The sequence below is a fragment of the Benincasa hispida genome, chromosome 4 (assembly GCF_027475165.1).
Source record: "Benincasa hispida cultivar pf3 chromosome 4, pf3_genome.v1.1, whole genome shotgun sequence".
NCBI lineage: Eukaryota > Viridiplantae > Streptophyta > Magnoliopsida > Cucurbitales > Cucurbitaceae > Benincasa > Benincasa hispida.
In genome coordinates this window covers 66,377,188-66,397,800 of record NC_143481.1, presented here as the reverse complement: position 1 = coordinate 66,397,800, position 20,613 = coordinate 66,377,188, and the positions used below count along the sequence as shown (strand labels likewise).

The window sequence follows — 20,613 nt, the reverse complement described above, 5'->3', positions numbered from 1 at the left end:
AATATAACCAGTCAATAGTGCGATGACCCTTCACAAATTGCTCGTAAGTACAATTGGGCCAAAATTACCGTTTTTCCCCTATAGTTACATCTAACTCCTTAAGTACCACTGATCCCTCTAATGAACAATAAGTCATAGTCCAACTATGACCAAACCCCTCTCGGGCCAAGAAAGAGTATGGTGCCACATTGTTCAAGTCCTGGAATTAATTTATCTACTTACCCTGATACTAGGGAAGAAGTGAATTCCATCTTGTGTAGTTGTGTTCCCAGCTCCGTAATCAGACGAATCCTCAAAATGATAGGCATATTGAGTCAATGATCTGGCCATTCTCGCCCATGCAAATAATAGGACCGCCTTCATAGGCAGGAGTTCACAACTCACTAAGAATCCAGGTCATGTCACCTATAGTCATCCTAGTGAAATATAAGTCTCTATTATTAACGGCGTTAGATAAAGAGACTATTCATTTTGTGGTCTAGTCTTATACAAACTCTTTTGTATAGAACACCTCCACTCACATTACTCTACATGAATGATCAGGATCATATCATTTATAGCATTTTATAAAAATTGTAACATCTACAAAGCGGGTCGTATTCGTAGTGTCACCAAGATAATGTATCCAGCCTTTTTCATCTACTATAGACTATTTAGACTATTACTTAAACATGATCCACCTGTATGTCTCTATATACATGTTTAAGCAACAAAAGATAACCTCAGATGTTAGTTTATTGGTTTTGTGGGTTGATGCTACTAAATGTCAAATAAAATTCCTCTAATTTTCTTAAATAAATAAATCATTTATACATTACAATTACAAACTATAGAACCCGCAATATTTAGGGAATCAATCCCAACAATCTCCCACTTATCTTAAATCTAGTGGGGTGTACATCATAAAAGTCATACTAATATAAAAGTACACAAAACAAGAAACTATGGCATAATACGCACCCAGTGCAAAATCTTCCACTTGTCCTACACTAGATGTGGCATGTCTCGTAGACCCATACTCTATAGATGACCCTCAAACACTTTAGCCGTGAGCACCTTTGTAAATGGATCAGCAACATTGTGTGCTGAATGAAGGAAATCAAAACGATGACTTCTGTCAGCAGCGGAAGCAAGACTATTCCAAATTACAATCATGAATCAACAAATCATTTACAGTCGACTTCAATACAAATGGTTATGCAAATATATAGAGAAATTACAGCATGAACAATAAATGTACAAAGGGAAAAACTGTATTAACAATGGCAGCAGCATCTCCACGCTTCGATGCGCGACCGTTCGAACAACAACAACCACGAACACTCGATCTACACGATCGCAACACCGAACGAACATAGCACGAACTCTTCACGCTCGTCCTCAACGATCTCCTCGGTCATGAACTCCTCCGCAATAGCAAACGACCTCCAGAAAACCTTGGTGTCAAGTTGAGTCTGACACCACCAACAAGGCGACCGTGGTATTCTCAGTGTGAGAATCTAGACGGTGGGCTTTGTTTGGCCTTGGTGTAAGGCAGACGAACGGAGGAAAGAAGGGTCGCGTACACGACTGGGCAAGTGGGAAAAGTTGGAGACCTATCGCATAGGTCGATGCCCAATTGTTTAGATAAAACTATGCGATCATCTAGCAAAAGCTATGCGATTGTTTAGCTCTATCGTCTAGCTTGGTCTGTCGCGTACAGACTCTACACAATCGTTTACCTTGGGCCAGTGATCGTCTAGCAAAGCTATGCAATCGTTTAATAAATACTGCACGATCGTTTAGCTCGCACCTGCACGATTGTTTAGTTTGCCCAACCGTCGTTTAGTAAATCTTTATTTACTTGACGACTTCTATAAGTTTCTATTTCGCCGGAGAGAAAACTCAAAATCTTTTCAAACTTTTGTGAAAACATCTTTTTCAAAAATGGGAAACCACTTTCCTTTATACTCACGGTTACCATGATCCAATAACCACCTACTACATTTGGTTATTTAAAAGAAAAAATATTAATTATCTAATAATTAATATTATTATAAATATAAATGATAACCAACTTTTAATATTTCATCTCATGAAACATATAAACCATAGTTCTTTTTCTATTCCATGGTACTAAATGTAAATCTCATTTACATGAATCCTCCATTAGATGTATCTTATGCATCATACCGATTATATCATATATAATCAAAATATCTCTTATCAATCTGAACATTTCAAATCAACACCAAGAACTGATTCTTCAACATGAATCCAAGCTACCAAGGGGACCTCATGGACTTATAGATCCAAATCTCCAATAGTACGTGAATAACTGACTAAACTCTTTAGTCATGGGATCCACCGCCCGTTAACTGTCAGGCACTCTACTAAATACTGACAACTGAACTCTCCTCACTACAGATATATTATGTGTTCATCTTAACCAATCAACAGTGCAACAACCCTTCAAAGATTGCTCGTAAGTACAGCTTGGCCAATAACTGTTATGCCCCTGTAGTTACATCTGTCTCCTTAAGTACCACTGATCCCTCTAATGAACATAAATCATAGTTTTACTATGACTAAGTCTTCTCTTCCAAAGAGAAGTTGTGGCCACTATGTTCAAGCCCCGGAATCAGCCCTTAAGGGAGCAATCTCTCTACTTATCCCTGCTTCGCGAAAGAAGTGAATTACATATTGTGAATTGAGTTCCCAGCTCCCAGATCAGGCAAGTCCCCAAAAAGGTAGGCATGTTGAGTTGGCAATCTAGCCACTCTCACCCATACTAATCAAAGGACCGGCCTCAAAGGCAGGAGTTCACAAAACACTCAGGATTGAGGTCGTGTCACCTATGGTCGTTTAGGTGAGATGCAAGTCTCTAGTATCAACAACGTTATATACAGAGTCTAGTCATCTCGTAGTCCAGATCTTACAAACTCTTTGTATAGGACACCCCCGCTCCACGTCTCCACATGAATGATCAAGATCTACCATCTGTAGTAGTTTACAACACTTGCAAACCTCTACAAAGTGGGTCGTATCCATAGTATCACAAGGATCAGGTATCCCACCTTAATCCTTATACTACAGACCATTTTAGGTTATCACTTAAGACATAATCCACTTGTATATCACATATACATGCTTAAGTTCACATAAGATAACCAAGGAGCTTTGTTTATTGGATATGAGTAAATGTCAGAATTAAATAACATTTATTTTATTCATTGAACAATGTGTATCTTTACAAAACAACGAGACTCCGGAAGAATTAGGATACCAATCCCAACAATCTCTCACTTGTCCTAATGACTCGGGAGACTAATGCACAATACAATATAAAAATGTACAATATACAATAAACTAGGGCATACCCCAGTATCATCTCCCACTTGCCCTAGACAAGATGCCACATGTCCCGCAGACCCAGACTCTCCAGGTGACCCTCGAACACTTTAGCCGTGAGGGCTTTTGTAAAGGGATCAGCAATGTTGTGCTCCGATGCGATCTGCTCGACTATCACATCACCGCGACACAAAATCTTCGAGGCTCCTTTGAATTTGCCACAGCCCCACTGTTTTCACAATAAAGAGTGATAGGCAAATCTCTATTTGGAACAACTTCCAAATCTGTAAGAAACTTCCTCAGCCAAACAGCCTCTTTAGCTGCTTCACAAGCCACTACGTATGCGGCTTCCATAGTGGAGTCCGCAATGCATCTTTGCTTGATGCTTCGCCAAACTAAAGCCCCTCCATTCAGAGTAAACACTGACCCCAATGTCGATTTAAGAGAATCTTGATCGGTCTGAAAGTCAGAGTTTGTGTATCCTATAAGGATTAGATCCTTATCTCCATACATAAGCATGTAGTCCCTCGTTCTCTAAGGATACTTGAGGATCGTCTTGACTGCCGTCCAGTGATCAAATCCTGGATTGGACTGATACCGACTGACAATCCCTACTGCATAGCAAATGTCGGGTCTGGTAACAACATTGCATACATCAAGCTTCCTACAGCAGAAGCATAGGGAATCTATCTCATCTTCTCAACCTCTTGAGGTGTCTTAGAATATTGATCCTTAGACAGAACGATTCCATGCCTGAAAGGTAACAAACCCCTCCTGGAATCTTGCATCCTGTACCTGATCAACATTTGATCAATGTACGATGCCTGAGACAGGGCTAACCATTTGTTCTTGCGATCCCGAATGATCTGGATCCCGAGAACATACTGTGCCTCACCCAAATCTTTCATTTGGAGTTGGGCAGCTAGCCAACTCTTAATGTTAGTCAGATATCCTACATCATTCCCAATAAATAGGATATCATCCACATACAGTACCAGGAAAGCTACTGAGCTATTGATGATCTTCTTAAAAACACAAGACTCATCAACTTTCTGGTCAAAGCCAAACGACTTGACAGCAGTGTCAAATCTGATGTTCCAAGATCGAGATGCTTATTTCAGCCAATAAATGGACCTATTAAGCTTACAAACTCTTTGCTCTTGATCTGGAACTACGAACCCCTCTGGTTGAGTCATATAGATGGTCTTCTCAAGATTACCATTAAGAAAGGCAGTCTTGACGTCCATTTTCCATATTTCATAATCATAAAATGTGGCTATGGACATGAGAATCCGGATAGACTTAAGCATGACAACAGGTGAGAAAGTTTCCTCATAGTCAACTCCCTCAACCTGGGTATAACCCTTTTCCATGAGTCTAAACTTAAAGCGTTGCACCTTTCCATCTACACCTCTCTTTCGCTTATAGATCCACTTACACCCAATAGGTCTTAACCCATCAGGTGGATCAACAAGCTCCCATATGTTATTGAAGTACATAGACTTCATTTCCTTGTTCATGGCCTTAACACATTCATCTTTGTCAACATCCTCCATTGCTTTCTTAAAAGACAACGGATCCTCGACCCCATCATCCGTAATGACATTTTGGGCTTCAGTCAAACCCATGTAGCGATCTGCTGTGTTTAAAACCCTCCCACTACATCGAGGCAGTCTCAACTCTTGAGCTGGTTGACTAGATATCCCGACCTCAACAACTCTTATTGATCTGTCGGCCTGTTCAAAAAATCTTGTTGAACCCTCAGCAGTCTCAGTCTCACTTGAGATCTCACGTAAAATGTGCTTACTTCGTGGCTTATGATCCCTGATGTGATCTTCTTCCAAGAAGATAGCATTAGTGGAAACAAACACTTTGTTCTCACTTGGATCATAGAAGTATCCTCCTCTTGTTTCCTTGGAGTAGCCCACAAACAGGCAAACCTTCGAACGGGGTTCCAACTTCTTTGGGTTAGTCACTAGCACATGTGCCGGATAGCCCCAAATCCTGAAATGGCGTAAACTACCTTTACGGACTCTCCACAACTCAAAAGGTGTTTCAAAAACACTTTTCGAGTGAACGTTGTTAAGAATGTAACATGCAGTCTCCATTGCAAAACCCCAAAACGAGTCTAGAAGATGAGCATAACTCCTTATAGACCAAACCATGTTCAACAAGGTTCTGTTTCTCCTTTCTAATACACATTATGCTGAGGTGTACCTAGAGCTGAGAGTTGGGACGCAATCCCATGTTGTATCATATAATTCTGGAATTAGAGGTCCATATACTCTCCACCATGATCAAATCATAGTGTTTTTATGTTCTTACCTAACAAGTTTTCAACTTCAGCCTTATACTTCTTGAACTTGTCAAGGGCTTCAGACTTGCATTGCATTAGGTAGAGATACCCATACCTTGAATAATCAACTATGAAAAAGATGAAATATTCATATCCACCTCGAGCTTTAACATTCATTGGACCACAGAGGTCTGAATTTATAAGCTCCAAGGCTTTCTTGGCTCTGTAACCTTTTCTAGTAAAAGGTTGTTTGGTCATCTTGCCTTTGAGGCATGCTTCACATACCGACAAGGAGTTTTCTTCTAAACTCTCTAGAAGTCCACTCTTCACCAACTTTTCAATCCTATTGAGGTTGATGTGACCTAACCTTAGATGCCAAAGATGGGCGTTTTCCTTTGGCGAAACCTTTGGTCTTTTAGCTATTGTTGCCATACTAAACATTTCAGTGTTAAACAAGGCTTTTATGACTAACGGCCTTAGTACATATAAGTTATTTTCCATTGAACCAGAATCAATCTCCATTCCATTCTTGAAAATAAAACTTTATTCTTAAAAAAGGAAACGGTACAACCTTGTTCAATGAGACAAGAAAGCAAGATTAAGTTCCTCTTAATATGAGGAACTACAAAAACATTATCCAGTAATAGATAATGTTTCTTGTCAACAAATAACTTCAGCCTGCCTACAGCAACAGCTGAAACAACCTCACCATTACCGACTCGAAGAGTCATCTCTCCCTGTGGCAACGTTTGCCAGGAACTGAATCCTTGGTAAGAGAAACTGGCATGATTGGTAGCACCTGAATCAAGGATCCAGGCAGAATCATCATTCTCTACCAGACATGTCTCCAAGACCAATAAATCGTATTTACTGTCTTGTCTCCTCTTTTGGAGAGTAGTGGGATGGAGGTCGTTTGCCACAAAATTTGTTTCATACGATTCTTTCCACTGTAATAAATCAGTCATTTTAAAAAAATTTAAACGGAAATACTAACGAGTTGCTGAAAAGAAAAACACATTGACCTACGTTAGGTTTTAAGTAAATACCCGTTGTAAAACAAAATAACATCCAATAAGGTTTTAGCAAAACGAACATGAACCCTGTGTGACATCTAGTTTCGCAATGACGCTTCAAATGTTTAGGATAAAAGCCGTCGAAGGGAGGTCAATTATCCCTCCTCTGAATTGAGAAGATCTTAACCAGTCATTAATACCAAAACAACTCTTGCTCCTATAACGACTAGCCATCATTGATTTGGCCAAGAGATCACTAACTTACTTAACAATCTCCCGTAAGTGTGATCCGCCATTTAAAACCCTAGAAGTTCGTCCCAAAAGGCCAGTTCGAAGGGAAAAAATCTGATTGAGGAAAAACCTAAAGCGACCCTATCCATTTCTGGAGTTCACCTTGATATTGACCAACTGCAAAAAACCCATCCGAAGGAGGCCGCATCGAAGGCGACACGAGGGCGTACAGAATGATCTCACGGTATGAACCAATGACAGTGACCATAGGATGTGTTGGCACACACCCTTCACCCACTTACTATAAATACTCTCTCCATTCACCTTGATATTGACTCATGTAAACACCATTTGAAGAGGGATGCATCCTAGGGTTTACTTTACTTAGAAAAAACACGGCTAAGGATTTTAACTGAGTGACTTTTAGCTTTTCCCAAGAGTAACTTTTACCTTGGATAGTTGAACAACTTTTGATCATCATCCATTAAACTTTAACGGAGTCTTTGACAAAAACGTCACATGCTTGTTGAAAATCTATCTAATTCACCTTTCCAGGTAGGTTCCCAGGTAGAGTGTTACGTTTCCGTCAACTTAAGAACCCCAGCCTAGTCAGAACCCACCTTAGACAAAAGGTCCTTTATAGATAGGTTTACAACAAATTTAATCTTTTATTCCAACTAATTTAATCCTATTAAACCGATTTTAAAAGATTAAGCTAGGCTACTAAATTCTTTAGAACCACTTGAACTTAGGTCTATCTTAATCCAATTTTAAAACCCTTTTAAAAAACGTGAGTTCACCCTAAGTCTGCATACAACTCCAAATTATTGATTTTAGGTCTAATTTCCTTTATAACACTTATAAACGGAAACAACTACAATGTGAATCTAACACATGCAAGGCATTCATAACGATTATAAATGGCCTAAGTGTCATGCTCAATACATTGCCCATTCATTGCTACTTCTTTTATATAACACTTATACAAAAAACGCAATGAAACAAGCAAGACATGCTTCCATTCACCATTAGACTATAACATTTATAATAAAAGGATGATGCATGATAATGCTCAATGCATGCAAAATATAACTCTTATATTTCATGATGCATGCACATGCTTTCAAGTAATTTCTTCATGCTCGATTATAACAATTATAATACATGATGCATGAATAATTGCACAACCTAAGGTGGGTTTTTAACTATATGACAAACACTTTGACATATAAGTACCATACATCACATGTATAAGCAATAAATGTTGATGAATCGGTGAAATAGCTTTAAAACATAATAGAAAAGCTAACTATTACAAAGACAAGGAGTCTCCAGTTCAAACAGGCGAACTGAGTCTTGAACCGCTCGGCAAAGCATTGCTTCTTCAACCATCCATCGTGTACTAAACACTCCGCGATCGTCTACACGATAAAACAAACCCTTTGTTCTATTGCTTACCAGCGCTCCCAGAGTTAACGATCGTTTAGCATTACTATACGATAGTCTAGAAAAATCCAAACGACCGTTTAGCCATTACAATACGATCGTGTACCTTTACTAAGCGATGAAGCCTGAAGTACACGATCACTTAGCGCGTTCCGCACGACGCCCGCCTTTCGCGATTATCTAAGCGACTATGATGCCGCGAAGCACTATCGCCTAAGCGATCGCTTAGCTAGCGTCTTCATATCGTATACGTGCGATCGCATAGGTAGTAACTAACCAATGAATCTTGCTAACTACACGATCGTCTAGTGCGCATCTTCTACTAAACGACGAGCATCGCATGCTCCCACTACGATCGCCTAGCTCTAGCGCCTACGCGATCACGCAACCAACGCCACGCGATATGGTAAACGATTTACCCCATCGCTTAGCATTAGCTAAACGATCGATTAAAAAATACTATACGATTGTCTAGAAAAAAATACTAAACGATTGCTTAGTAAAATCCTTACGATCGTTTACCTGAGGCTACACGATGCGATCAACGCTTGATCTTCATCTTCGTTGAGAACTGAATCGCCATGCACCGAAGCTTCATCACGAACGACTCGACGAACTCGAACTTTTCGAATTACAAACTCGATTGCAAAGTTAATTTTGCCTAAAAACGCAGGGGCCCTTACAATTAACACTTTGTAATACCAAAAGCTTTAACAAAAAGGCAATTTTTAACCTGAAACATTCATCAATTCATCCACAAATGCAGAAACCCATCGCAATTTTTAACCTGAATATCAGAGAACCTGGCTCTGATACCAATTGAAGGAAATTGAAACGATGATTTTCATGAAGCAAGACTATTCCAAATTACAATCATGAATCAACAAATCATTTACAGTTGACTTCAATACAAACGGATATGCAAATATACAGAGAAATTACAGCATGAACAACAAATGTACAGAGGGAAAAACTGTACTAACAACGGTAGAAGCGTCTCCACGCTCCGATGCACGACCGCTCGAATAACAACAACCACGAACACTCGATCTACACGATCACAACCACGCACGAACTCTTCGCACTCGTCCTCAACGATCTCCTCGGTCACGAACTCTTCCGCAACAGCGAACGGCCTCCGCAGCACCACGAACCACGAGCGACCTTGGTATTCTCAGTGTGAGAATCCAGAGGGTGGGCTCTATTCAGACTTGGTGTGAGGTAAATGAACGGAGGAAAGAACGATCGCGTACACGACTGGGCAAGTGGGAGAAGTCAGAGACCTATTGCATAGGTCGATGCCCAATCGTTTAGATAAAACTATGAGATCGTCTAATAAAAACTATGCAATCGTTTAGCTCTATCATCTAGCACAGTCTGTCACGTACAGACTCGAGACGATCGTTTACCTTGGGCCAGTGATCGTTTAGCAAAGCTATGCGATCGTTTAATAAACACTGTACAATAGTTTAGCTCACACCTGCACGATCGTTTAGCTCGCCCAACCATCGTTTAGTAAATCTCTATTTACTTGACGATTTCCGTGAGTTTCTTTTCACCGAGAGAAAGCTCAAAAATATTTTCAATCTTTTGTAAAAACTTCCTCTTTAAAATAGGAAACCGATTTCCTTTTAAACTCGTGGTTACCATGATCCAATAATGACCCACTACTTTGGTTATTTAAAAGAAAAAGTATTAATTATCTAATAATTAATATTCTTATAAACATAAATGATAACCAACTTATCATACTATATTTATAACCTATAGTTTTAATATTTCATCTCATGAAACATATAAACCATAGTTATTTTTCTATTCCATGATACTTAATGTAAATCTCATTTACATCAATCCTCCACTAGATATATCTTATACATCATACCGATTATATCATATATAATCAAAATACCTCTTATCAATTTCAACATTTCAGATCAACACCAAGAACTGATCCTCAACAGAATCCAAGCTACCAAGGGGACCTCATGGACCTGTAGATCTGAAGCTCCAAACTCTTTAGTCACGGAATCCACCATCCGTTAACTGTCAAGCACTCCACTAAAGATCGACAGCTGAACTCTCCTCACTACAGATATATTATGTGTCCATCTTAACCAATTAGCAGTGCGAAAACCCTTTACATATCGCTCGTAAGTACAGCTAGGCCAATAACTTTATGCCCCTGTAGTTACATCTATCTCCTTAAGTACCACTGATCTCTCTAATGAACATAAATCATAGTCCTACTATGACTGAGTCTTCTCTTCCAAAGAGAAGTTGTGGCCACTATGTTCAAGCCCCGAAATCAACCCTTAAGGGAGCAGTCTCTCTATTTATCCTTGCTTCGTGAAAGGAGTGAATTCTATATTGTGAATTGAGTTCCCAGCTCCCAGATCAGGCAAGTCTCTAAAAAGGTAAGCATGTTGAGTTGACAATCTGGCCACTCTCACCCATACTAATCAAAGGACCACCCTCAAAGGCAGGAGTTCACAAAACACTCAAGATTGAGGTCGTGTTACCTATGGTCGTTTAGGTGAGATGCAAGTCTCTAGTATCAACGACATTATATACAAGTCTAGTCATCTCGTGGTCTAGGTCTTATACAAACTCTTTGTATAGGACACCTCCGTTCCACGTCTCCACATGAATGGTCAGGATCTACCATCTGTAGTAGTTTACAATACTTGCAAACCTCTACAAAGCGGGTCGTATCCATAGTATCACAAGGATCAGGTATCCCACCTTAATCCTTATACTATAGACCATTTTAGGTTATCACTTAAGGCATGATCCACTTGTATATCACATATACATGCTTAAGTTCACATAAGATAACCAAGGAGCTTTGTTTATTGGATATGAGTAAATGCCAGAATTAAATAACATTTATTTTATTCATTGAACAATGTGTATCTTTACAAAACAACGAGACTCCGGGAGAATTAGGACACCAATCCCAACACTGAAACTATTTGCGTGACGATCACGTCCCCTCGATGCACAATCTCTCAAATGAGAGGATACTTTCACTCTATGTGCTTCCCACGTTTGTGACTCATAGGCTCTCGAAAATTAGCCACAACACTAGTATTATCACAATAAAGGGTGATGAGCTTAGGTATGTCTGGAACCACTTCCAGATCAGTCAAGAACTTCCTGAGCCATACAACTTCCTTAGTAGCTTCACAAGCTGCTATATTCTCAGCCTCATTCACTTTTTCCTGTTTTTAGGGCAAGTAGATAAATTGCTCCCTTAAGGTGTTGATTTTGGGTCTTGAACAATGAGACGTCTCATCCTCTCCTAGCCCGAGAAGGGTTCAATTATAGTTGGACAATGACTAATTGTTCATTAAAGGAATCAGTGGTACTTAAGGTTAATTTGATAGTACCATTAGCGTTAGTATTTGGAGGACTGGCTGAAGCTCTAAATTGGTGAATGATCCTACCATAACCAAAGTTACAAAAATTCAAAGTCGGAAAAATAATAAATAGCCAAACTCATAAACTAAAAAGGAAACATACTTTTTTCTCGTCAACCATAACTACAAGTTCACGAGGACATTTTAAAAAGTTGCCCATTGCTTGCTTTAAGAACTCTATTTTACCCTTAACAGGAATTGGTATAGGCAAATCTTCTCCAATGGCAATGTCAACCAGAACTTTAACAGTTAAGCATGACACATCATCATCAAATGTTGTGGCTACTGCAAAAATATTATCTACAGTTCTTATAGCCAAGTGGCATGGTGTCCCCTTAACAAATTTAAAAGAACTTATGTCATGCATGGTTAAACACGTACAATATGATTAAAATTTAAAAGTCACAATAAATAAATTACCTCCAAATCTTCTTTAGACATCTTCTCAGTATCTTCTTCTTTAGACATCTTCTCAGTATCTTCTTCAGATGCACTTAGTGCAACACTTCCAACATATGATTTGGACTGATGAGATTGTCTGCTGTGAGTTCTTTCTCTTGACACTTTACCATGTCGAATATTTTTTTGACTAGAGCCTCCTTCAATTTCTTGGCTCATAAAGGACTTTGGTTTTACTAATTTGAAATATTGAGAATGGGAAACAAAATCACCCATTCCTCTAACACGTCGCCAATGTTCTTCCGTACCCAATGCTTCGGTGAGAACATCTTTACCTTCATGAACTTCAGCCAATTTATCCTATAAAACATATTACAATTTTCACACAATATCTATATCATCTTTAACTTATATATATGTCATCTTAAATTTTGCATAATATATACTTACAATCCGATTGGCACATTCTCAAGTAACTTCATCAAACTATTCATTATTCTTTCCTTTTCTTGCTTCTTTCCATAAAGTTGTCAAATAAGAAGGGTCATTCGATAGGTTCTACATGAACATACATATTTAATTAGCATAAACATATTAGAATAAAATATTTAATTTAAGTCGAATAACTCACTAATTCTTGGGCAAGATTCGCATAGACCTTTCGAGAAATATGGTGATTATATACACATTTCGCACGTCTTTTTTTTTTAACACGACTGATTTTTTGTACAACAAATCTAGTTAAAGTTACCTATCAAAACAATGATAATGTTGACATGTAATTTATTGTGAATGACTTACCTCCCATTCTTCACTCAATCGTTCATTGACGAACGATGTCTAATGATCTTGCTCTATATGAGAATATTGTTGCGGTGGAAATTGCAAGACCGAGGGTTCATCCTTAAATGGAAGTATGAACTTTTGAGTCAACGTTGTCTTGAAAGTCCGAAACTTCCTAGATGCAGACATTAGTATACAATGTTTGGACTTAGAGTCCACATTGAACGACATCTGCACAATGAAAAAAGTAGTTAAACAATAAACTAATAAACTACTATGCACATGAATTAAAAGTTTAGAAAACATACCGTTACACAATCAAAAAGTTTGACTTTTAAATGGTTTGGAACTTTTTTCCAAGAATCATACGTTATAGGAATTTGTTGTCGAACACAAACTCCTATATAACTCTGCATCTTCTTTGCTCCAGATCCAACTAGTTGTCCATGTTCATTATAATCGATGGTCAACCATCGCCCAGATGTCCATAATAAAATGGCTTTAAGCATGAAACACTGTTCTTCATTATGCATCGTAACATTCTACCCCATCTTTCCAAAGTTTTTTCAAGTCATCTACTAACGGAGCTAAATAAACATCTATGTCATTTCCCGGTTGTTTAGGACCAGATATTAATGCAGTCAACATAAAAAATTTTCACTTCATGCACAACCATGGAGGTAGATTATACGCACTAACATCACTGGCCAACAACTATATCTACTACTAAGATCTCCATGTGGATTTACCCCATCTGTTGAAAGAGCAAGACGAAGATTTCTAGGTTCTGACCCAAACTCTGGTCACAAATTGTTTGTTTTTTTCCACGATAGGGCATCTTTAGGATGTTTTAATAAACCATCTGTTTCTTTTTTTTTTTTTTTAGCCTGCCACGTCAATAAACTTGTTGTTTCTTTACTTCGAAACATTCTTTCAAATCTTAGAATTGGGTGGAAATACCACATGAGTTTGCTGGGATATTCCTAGCCCTTTCGTTTAAATTTTTTTGAAGCTTCCATCTTGACGTACCACAAATAGGGCATACATTTACATTAGAAAGTTCTTTTCTAAACAAGCAACAATCATTTCTACATGCATGAATCTTCTCGTACTTCATTCCAAGAGTACCTAACATCTTTTTTGCTTCATAAGTAGAAGTTAGAATTTCATTAGGACTAGGTAATATGTCATGAATTAATTCCAACAACTCAGTGAAACTCTTATCACTCCATCCAAATTTAGCTTTTAAATTATATAACTTTATCAATGTAGATATTTTGGAAAAAGTTTTACAATTTGGGTACAATGATTTCTTCGCATCATCTAATAATTCTTCAAAATTATCGGATTTTCCACTAAAATAGTTATTGTATGCAGCCTCAAACATTCCAATTGTGTCATCAACATCAACATCATCCTCATCAACTTCGTCTCTTTCACAAGTAGACACATTTTCATTGTTTCTCTTAATCGGTGATGATTCACCATGAAAAATCCATGTCTGATAACTTTGATCTATACCATTAAAAAATAAGTGTTATATTGTTTTGTTCATATCTAGAGTCTTTGTATTAATACACTTCAAACATGGACAACTCATGACATTCGATATATTTGAATGTTGTAGACCATTTTTAATAAACACCTCAACCCCTAAACCATACTCAGCTGACATTCTATTCATTTTCATCCATGACTTATCCATGATTGTAAAATATGCAACTTAATCTAATAAAAAAAAAAACAATAACAAGGGAAAATTTAAAAGCATAAAATTATGATTGTAAAATATGCAACATCAACAAATTTAGAACAACTAGACTTTTAAGATAAGCATCTTATAAATATTACCTTGTCTTTGTTATTAATGTTGTTATGGAGTTCTTTTTGTGTTGGGTGCACCTTCTCCACTTGTCAGCCTTCTTAAAACACGTCTAATGCAATCTTCCTATCTTCCTTCCAAATTCCCAAGAATCAAAATTTAGCCTTACACGTCAAACTTGAACCTAACAAATGAAAAACTTCACTCAAAATCAAGTATTGAATCAAAACAAATATCAATCCAAACAAATATCACAATAAACCGTGTCCTTAGATTTTGTATGAGTCAATATCAAAGAATAATAGCTCTTTTTTAGAGCTATCACATAATTAAGCTATAATCTCAAACCATTAAACTAGAATCTCGAAACTAACATACCTTAGCAAAGATTATAACATATGGTAGATAATTTACAAAAAGGAATATGCGACTGAGTTAGTAGTTACTCCATAGTTCTTGACCCAAAGTTTGTAGTTACGAAGGATCCAACTTCATTAACAATAGGAAAAATATTACATACTACATATCAAAACAATTACTCCATAGGAGCTCCATAGCCCTCTTTTTTCAAGCTGAGATCTATCATATCATCTCAGTTTCACATCTTTAATCACTGTTGTAATGGCCGGTAAATTTGCTTTTCTCACTCTCTTCTTCTTCTTTCCTTTCGTTTTCTTCCGCTTCTTACCTATGTCTATCCAGGTCCTGCCTCCGTTTCCAAACATTCTTCAAGCTTATGGCTCTCTTCAAACCCTAGCAAGAGATGGGGTGAACTCTTCTTTCTTTCCTATACTCCATTTTGGCTCACTCTTTCCTTGGGAATTGTGGTTCCTTTCAAACTCTACGAGGTCTTCTTCAATTTTACTTTTCTCCTAATTCTATTTTGCTGCATTTCGATGGATTGTGAAAAGTGTTTGATGGGTTTTACTTATTTCTTTAGATGGGGTTTGATTGTTCGCTTTATTGCTGAACTAAGCAGAAGTTTCTTTATACGTTTCTAGATTTTATCTTCTTCTCTGTTCACATTAGGTTTGGCTTTTTGAAGAAGTCAACGATGAAGAAATGGGCATATTGTTGATTTATACATCTGGGGATTTGACAACTCTCGAAATGGAAATTTGTATTTAATTTGATGAGTGTCATTCAAGACAAGTGACGTTTAAACTGTTCTATCTTTCGTTTTCTGTCCAATATTAATTATGAAGACGATTTCTTCTTCTTCTTCTCTATTAGACCTTTACTTTCTATGAGTTCAACTTTTTAAAAGTCTAAACATCGGTGTTCTTATTGACAGAGGTTTACGGAATTGGAATATTTGCTTCTTGGATTATTAGCAGCACTTCCTTTTTGATACCGGTGGTGTGTCCTGGAGAGGTATCAATTTACTAGCACTTCATTTAAATCTGTATGATTCTACTACAAAAGTTCATTCACATGTTTGTTTCTGGGAACTTGTGGATAATATCGATCCACATAAATCTTATCCAAGATTGATGGTTCTCTTAAACCGATATGAAACTGAATATTAGTCACAATAAATAAATCGAGATCTAATCAATTGAAGACAAAGAGGAAGGAAGACTTATCAATTCATCACCTGTAACTTCTTCTTCTGTGAATATAGTTCAGAAGAGGAACCCACCTCCTCAAAATCCCAACCCAAATCAGAACAACAATCAGGCACAACACACCAATAGTTAGAGAGGTGGATGATTTCAAGTCATACCTCTAAAACAATAAGAAAGCTGAAGAACGATCGACGGCGAGCGACGGCGTGAAGGAGATCGACGGCGAGTGAAGAAAGCTGAAGAACAATCGACGGACGGCGAGGGAAGAAAGCTGATACCGATCGATGAATGGCAAGGGAAAGGTTTAGGGATTGGGCGAGGTAAGGTTAGTGACAGCGCAACAGAGGGTTTGGGCGTAAAGAAGAGAAAGAGCACGCGAGCGATTTAGGGATATATTATTTAATAAAATAAGGAAAAAAAAAAAGAAAAAAACATTACACCTTTAATGTCGGTTTTAAATCGACATTAAAGCCCATCTTCAATGTCGGTTTAAAACTGACATTAAAGATCCGCTTCTTTTTTTTTAAACCGACATTATACATCTGATTTCACTTTTTTCAACCGACATTAAAGCCCAAATTTCTTCTAGTGTGGTGTCCAAAGGAGGTTGCTACTAATCGTTTTGGTTGTTGTGTTCATGACAAAGAGATATAGTTTATGACCTTGTTGTTGGAGAGGAATACGTGAAGAATCGATTATTCAAGAGTATGTATTCCATCTCTCTTTCTTCTCTGTAAAGTTCGATAGAAAGCATGCTTAGATTTGTAGATATTTATCTCGTTTTCGTCGTCCTCTGTTTTATAAGTTTCGTAAAACGAAAAACTATGACACAAATGCATTTATACGCTTCTGCCATGGAAATCCAATCCCTTGAATTTGAGGATTCATTTTTCATTAATTTTGAGATTTTGAGTTTGGAGAATGTAGTGAAAGAAAAGAAGATTTATATATTTTAAAAGGGATTGACTAGAAATTAGAGTTTTGATCTTTTAAATATACTTATAGGTTTAAAATGTCGAGTTCGACGAAAATATCGAGATCTTAATTTTACGAAAATTTTGTTTGAAATATCGATAAATTGTTGATTTTGATGGATATTTTTGGAAGAATTATAAAAATAAAAATTTTAAAAATAAATTTAAATTAATAAATAAATATTTTATAATTTTTATATAAGGTAACATGTCTATTATTTATATTATATTTACATGGAATCTTTTTAAATATAAAAAAATATTTAAAAATATTTACACTTTATAGCAAAAAGTTCCAAAAGCACAAGCACTTTTGGAACTTTTTGCTATAAAATGTAAATATTTTTGGAATTTTTTTATTTATAAGAATTTCCCTATTTACATTAGTTATATTTTATTGCTTATTTTATTTATGTTTAATAGATTTTTTTTTAAGGATACGGTAAAAATATCAATTTATCCTCTATGTAGATATCCAACCAATAAAAATATGTAAGGTCGTTTGGGGGCCCAAGTTGAGAAGACATATCATGTGAGTGAGTTGAATGTCATTGTTTGGGCCACTAACATCCCAACTACCCACATCTGATCCCCCACATCCCGACAATGCTAGGTTTTTCCCACCGATATCGCAACTCATCTTCCCACATCACTCGTCTTCTCACCCTCTGCCTGACATTTTGGTTCTCTCATTTCTATCTCGTCAAACATTTTTTAGCGTTGGTTCTTCCATGGAGAAGAGTTTTCTTTCTCCAATCCAATGCATGATTAGTGGGTGTTCGATTTCGAGTTTAGTAGGGGGAGGTCGTTCTCTTATTATCAAATTTATTGATTCTTTCGTTCTTTCTTTTTCTCGCCCTCTTAAATCACTTCAATTCCTCGTCGTTGGTTCTTCCATGGATAAGGGTTTCCTTTCTTTTTCTCACTACTTCAATGAAAACCTGAAACCAATCTCTTGCCAATTCGATGGTCATCTGTTCACCCATGACTCGTTCTATGTTTGGTTTGTGGAGCTCGATGCATGTTGCTTCTCGAATGTTCAGCATTGAAGTCTTGGTAGGGGACTGGTTTTAGTCATTGGAAGTCTTGGTAGGGGATTGGTTTTAGTCATTAGAGCTTGGTGGGGGAGAATACCATCCATGTTTGTTTTCTAAACCCCAGTCGGCTGATGATGAGTACCTATCCATGAATTTTTGTTCAAAATTTCGATGATGAGTACCTATTATGATTTCTTATGAAATTTCTTCACTATTTTCATATTTGGTCTGTTTTTCTTTATTCCTTCTCATTCATTCAGTTTTAATATCTTGGTGATTCGATGGTCCTCTGTTCATATGAGATTTGTTTGAATCAGTTTCATACGTATCTTATGATTTCTTATGAAATTTGTTCATTATTTTTCATGTTCGATTTGTTTATTCTTATTACTTTTTATTCATTCTATATCATGCTTTGTTCTGTTTGAATCTATGTTGTGTTTGGGCTCGATTGACATGTGTTTCTAGATGGAATTTGTTTGAATCAGTTTCATACGTATCTTATGATTTCTTATGAAATTTGTTGATAAAACTAATGAAAGCGAGAGAGAGACCGAGACCGAAAGAGAGCGAGAGATAGCAAGAAAGAGATAAAGAAAGAGATAGAGAGAGCGAGAAAGAGAGAATTGGGCCGAGAGAGAGCGAGAAAGAAAGAATGGGCCGAGAAAGAGCGAGAGAGAGAGAAAGAAAGAGATAGAGAGAAAGAGAGAGAGCGCGCGAAATTCCTGAAAATAAATTAATGGAAGGCTGGTTCCTTTTTCACCATTATTCTCATTAAATTGATGTAATGTTGAACTTTGATTACTCTCCATTATTACGGTGGCTGAACAACTACCCCCTTTCACTTCTCTTCCTCTATAAAACGACTTCTATCCAGCTTAAATTGACTTGAGAATCCTTCATTGTTTTGTGTTTTTTCTCAAGCAGGTGAATTATTTCCATCAACTTACTTCTCTTCTACTTTCTTAATCTCTCTATCACTTATTGGGGTTTCATATATTAATGTGGTAGTGGTTTGATTTTCCACGGTTCTATTTGCAAACTTTTTCTATTGATACTTTAGTATTTTAAAAGTATTTGTATGAGTTGTTTTCTGCTTGTATGTGTGTTTGATGAACTTGTATATGAATCCTACTGTATTTCCTATATCATGCTGTCAACTATCCAATGTTTATTTTTTCGTACTCATGAATTACATGTCATGGATGTCTGAGGTCGGCTATATTTATATATATTCTACTTGAGTTTAAATGTGGTCCATCACATCTATTCTCCTACAAATCACTTGTATCCCACATTGTGTACACTTGATGAATCTTTACAATCTACTACCCTCCTTGTTAGTCTGGTGAGTTATTCTTTACTGTCATTGTTTTTGGATTATATACATTTTCTTCCTTTTCACTTTTGCTTATTTATGTGTTCATGGTTTATTTGATGGGCACTAACGGCAACACCATTTCAGTGCTAGAGTTGATCCGGTGGTACGTTGATCCAAAATATATTCCTAAATATTAGTCTTACATACCGTGAGTTTCTAACTAAATACTTTCTTTGTTGTTTTTCAACCCAAACTAATAACACTGCCATTAGTTTGAGGTTCGTGTATTACGTATGTTTTTCCTAATTTTAAATGTTGTATATTTGGGTTTGACTTGTAGTTGAAGTACACTGCCATTAGTTTGTGGTTTTTTCCTATTCTTTGTAATTTGTGGTTTTTTCGTACACTACCCATTGAACATGGACATTTGACATTTGACTCATAAATTATATTTTTTTGTGCGTTTGATAATGATGACGTATGAATATTTACAAGTGCTACAACTCATAACAATTTTGTATTAATCATTATGGTTACCATCTTTTGCATTTAAATAGTTATAAATGAAGCATATAATTATGAAAGAATATAGAATATTTTGAACAACAATAAGGTTAAAAAAACTTCTTAATATAGTACAATTGACACACCTTATTCAATTTAAGGTATAGTTTAATGAATATTAGCATTAAAAGTGGAAATTTTTTTAGAAAAGTGGAAAAATAGAAAAACTTCTTAATATAGTACAATTGATACACCTTATTCAATTTAGTATTAAAAAGTGGAAAAATGTTTTAGAAAAAAAGTCGTTACGTATTGTTCAATTTAGTATTAAAAAGTTGGTATTTCGTTGACTATTTACGATTAATCTTAAATTTTGACTAAGTTTTTTTTTAACAACAATAATATGAATTATTTAAAAGGCATTTTGAAGAAAAGGATAATAATCAAAATAATCTTAAGTACTAATT

The 20,613-nt window shown here is 36.6% G+C and overlaps 2 long non-coding RNA genes across 2 annotated transcripts; one reads left to right on the top strand and one right to left on the bottom strand.

Moving 5' to 3' along the window:
• Window positions 1-764: 764 nt before the first annotated feature.
• LOC150036898 (uncharacterized) lies at window positions 765-16,688 on the bottom strand. The gene is made up of 6 exons (XR_016528977.1): window positions 16,469-16,688; window positions 14,772-14,926; window positions 12,939-13,151; window positions 12,588-12,695; window positions 12,159-12,497; window positions 765-1,085 (listed from the first exon to the last, which is right to left on the bottom strand). It is a non-coding gene; the product is annotated as an uncharacterized LOC150036898 (long non-coding RNA).
• LOC120076520 (uncharacterized) lies at window positions 15,276-20,051 on the top strand. The gene is made up of 3 exons (XR_005481565.2): window positions 15,276-15,370; window positions 15,445-15,590; window positions 16,037-20,051. It is a non-coding gene; the product is annotated as an uncharacterized LOC120076520 (long non-coding RNA).
• The last annotated feature ends 562 nt before the right edge of the window (window positions 20,052-20,613 follow it).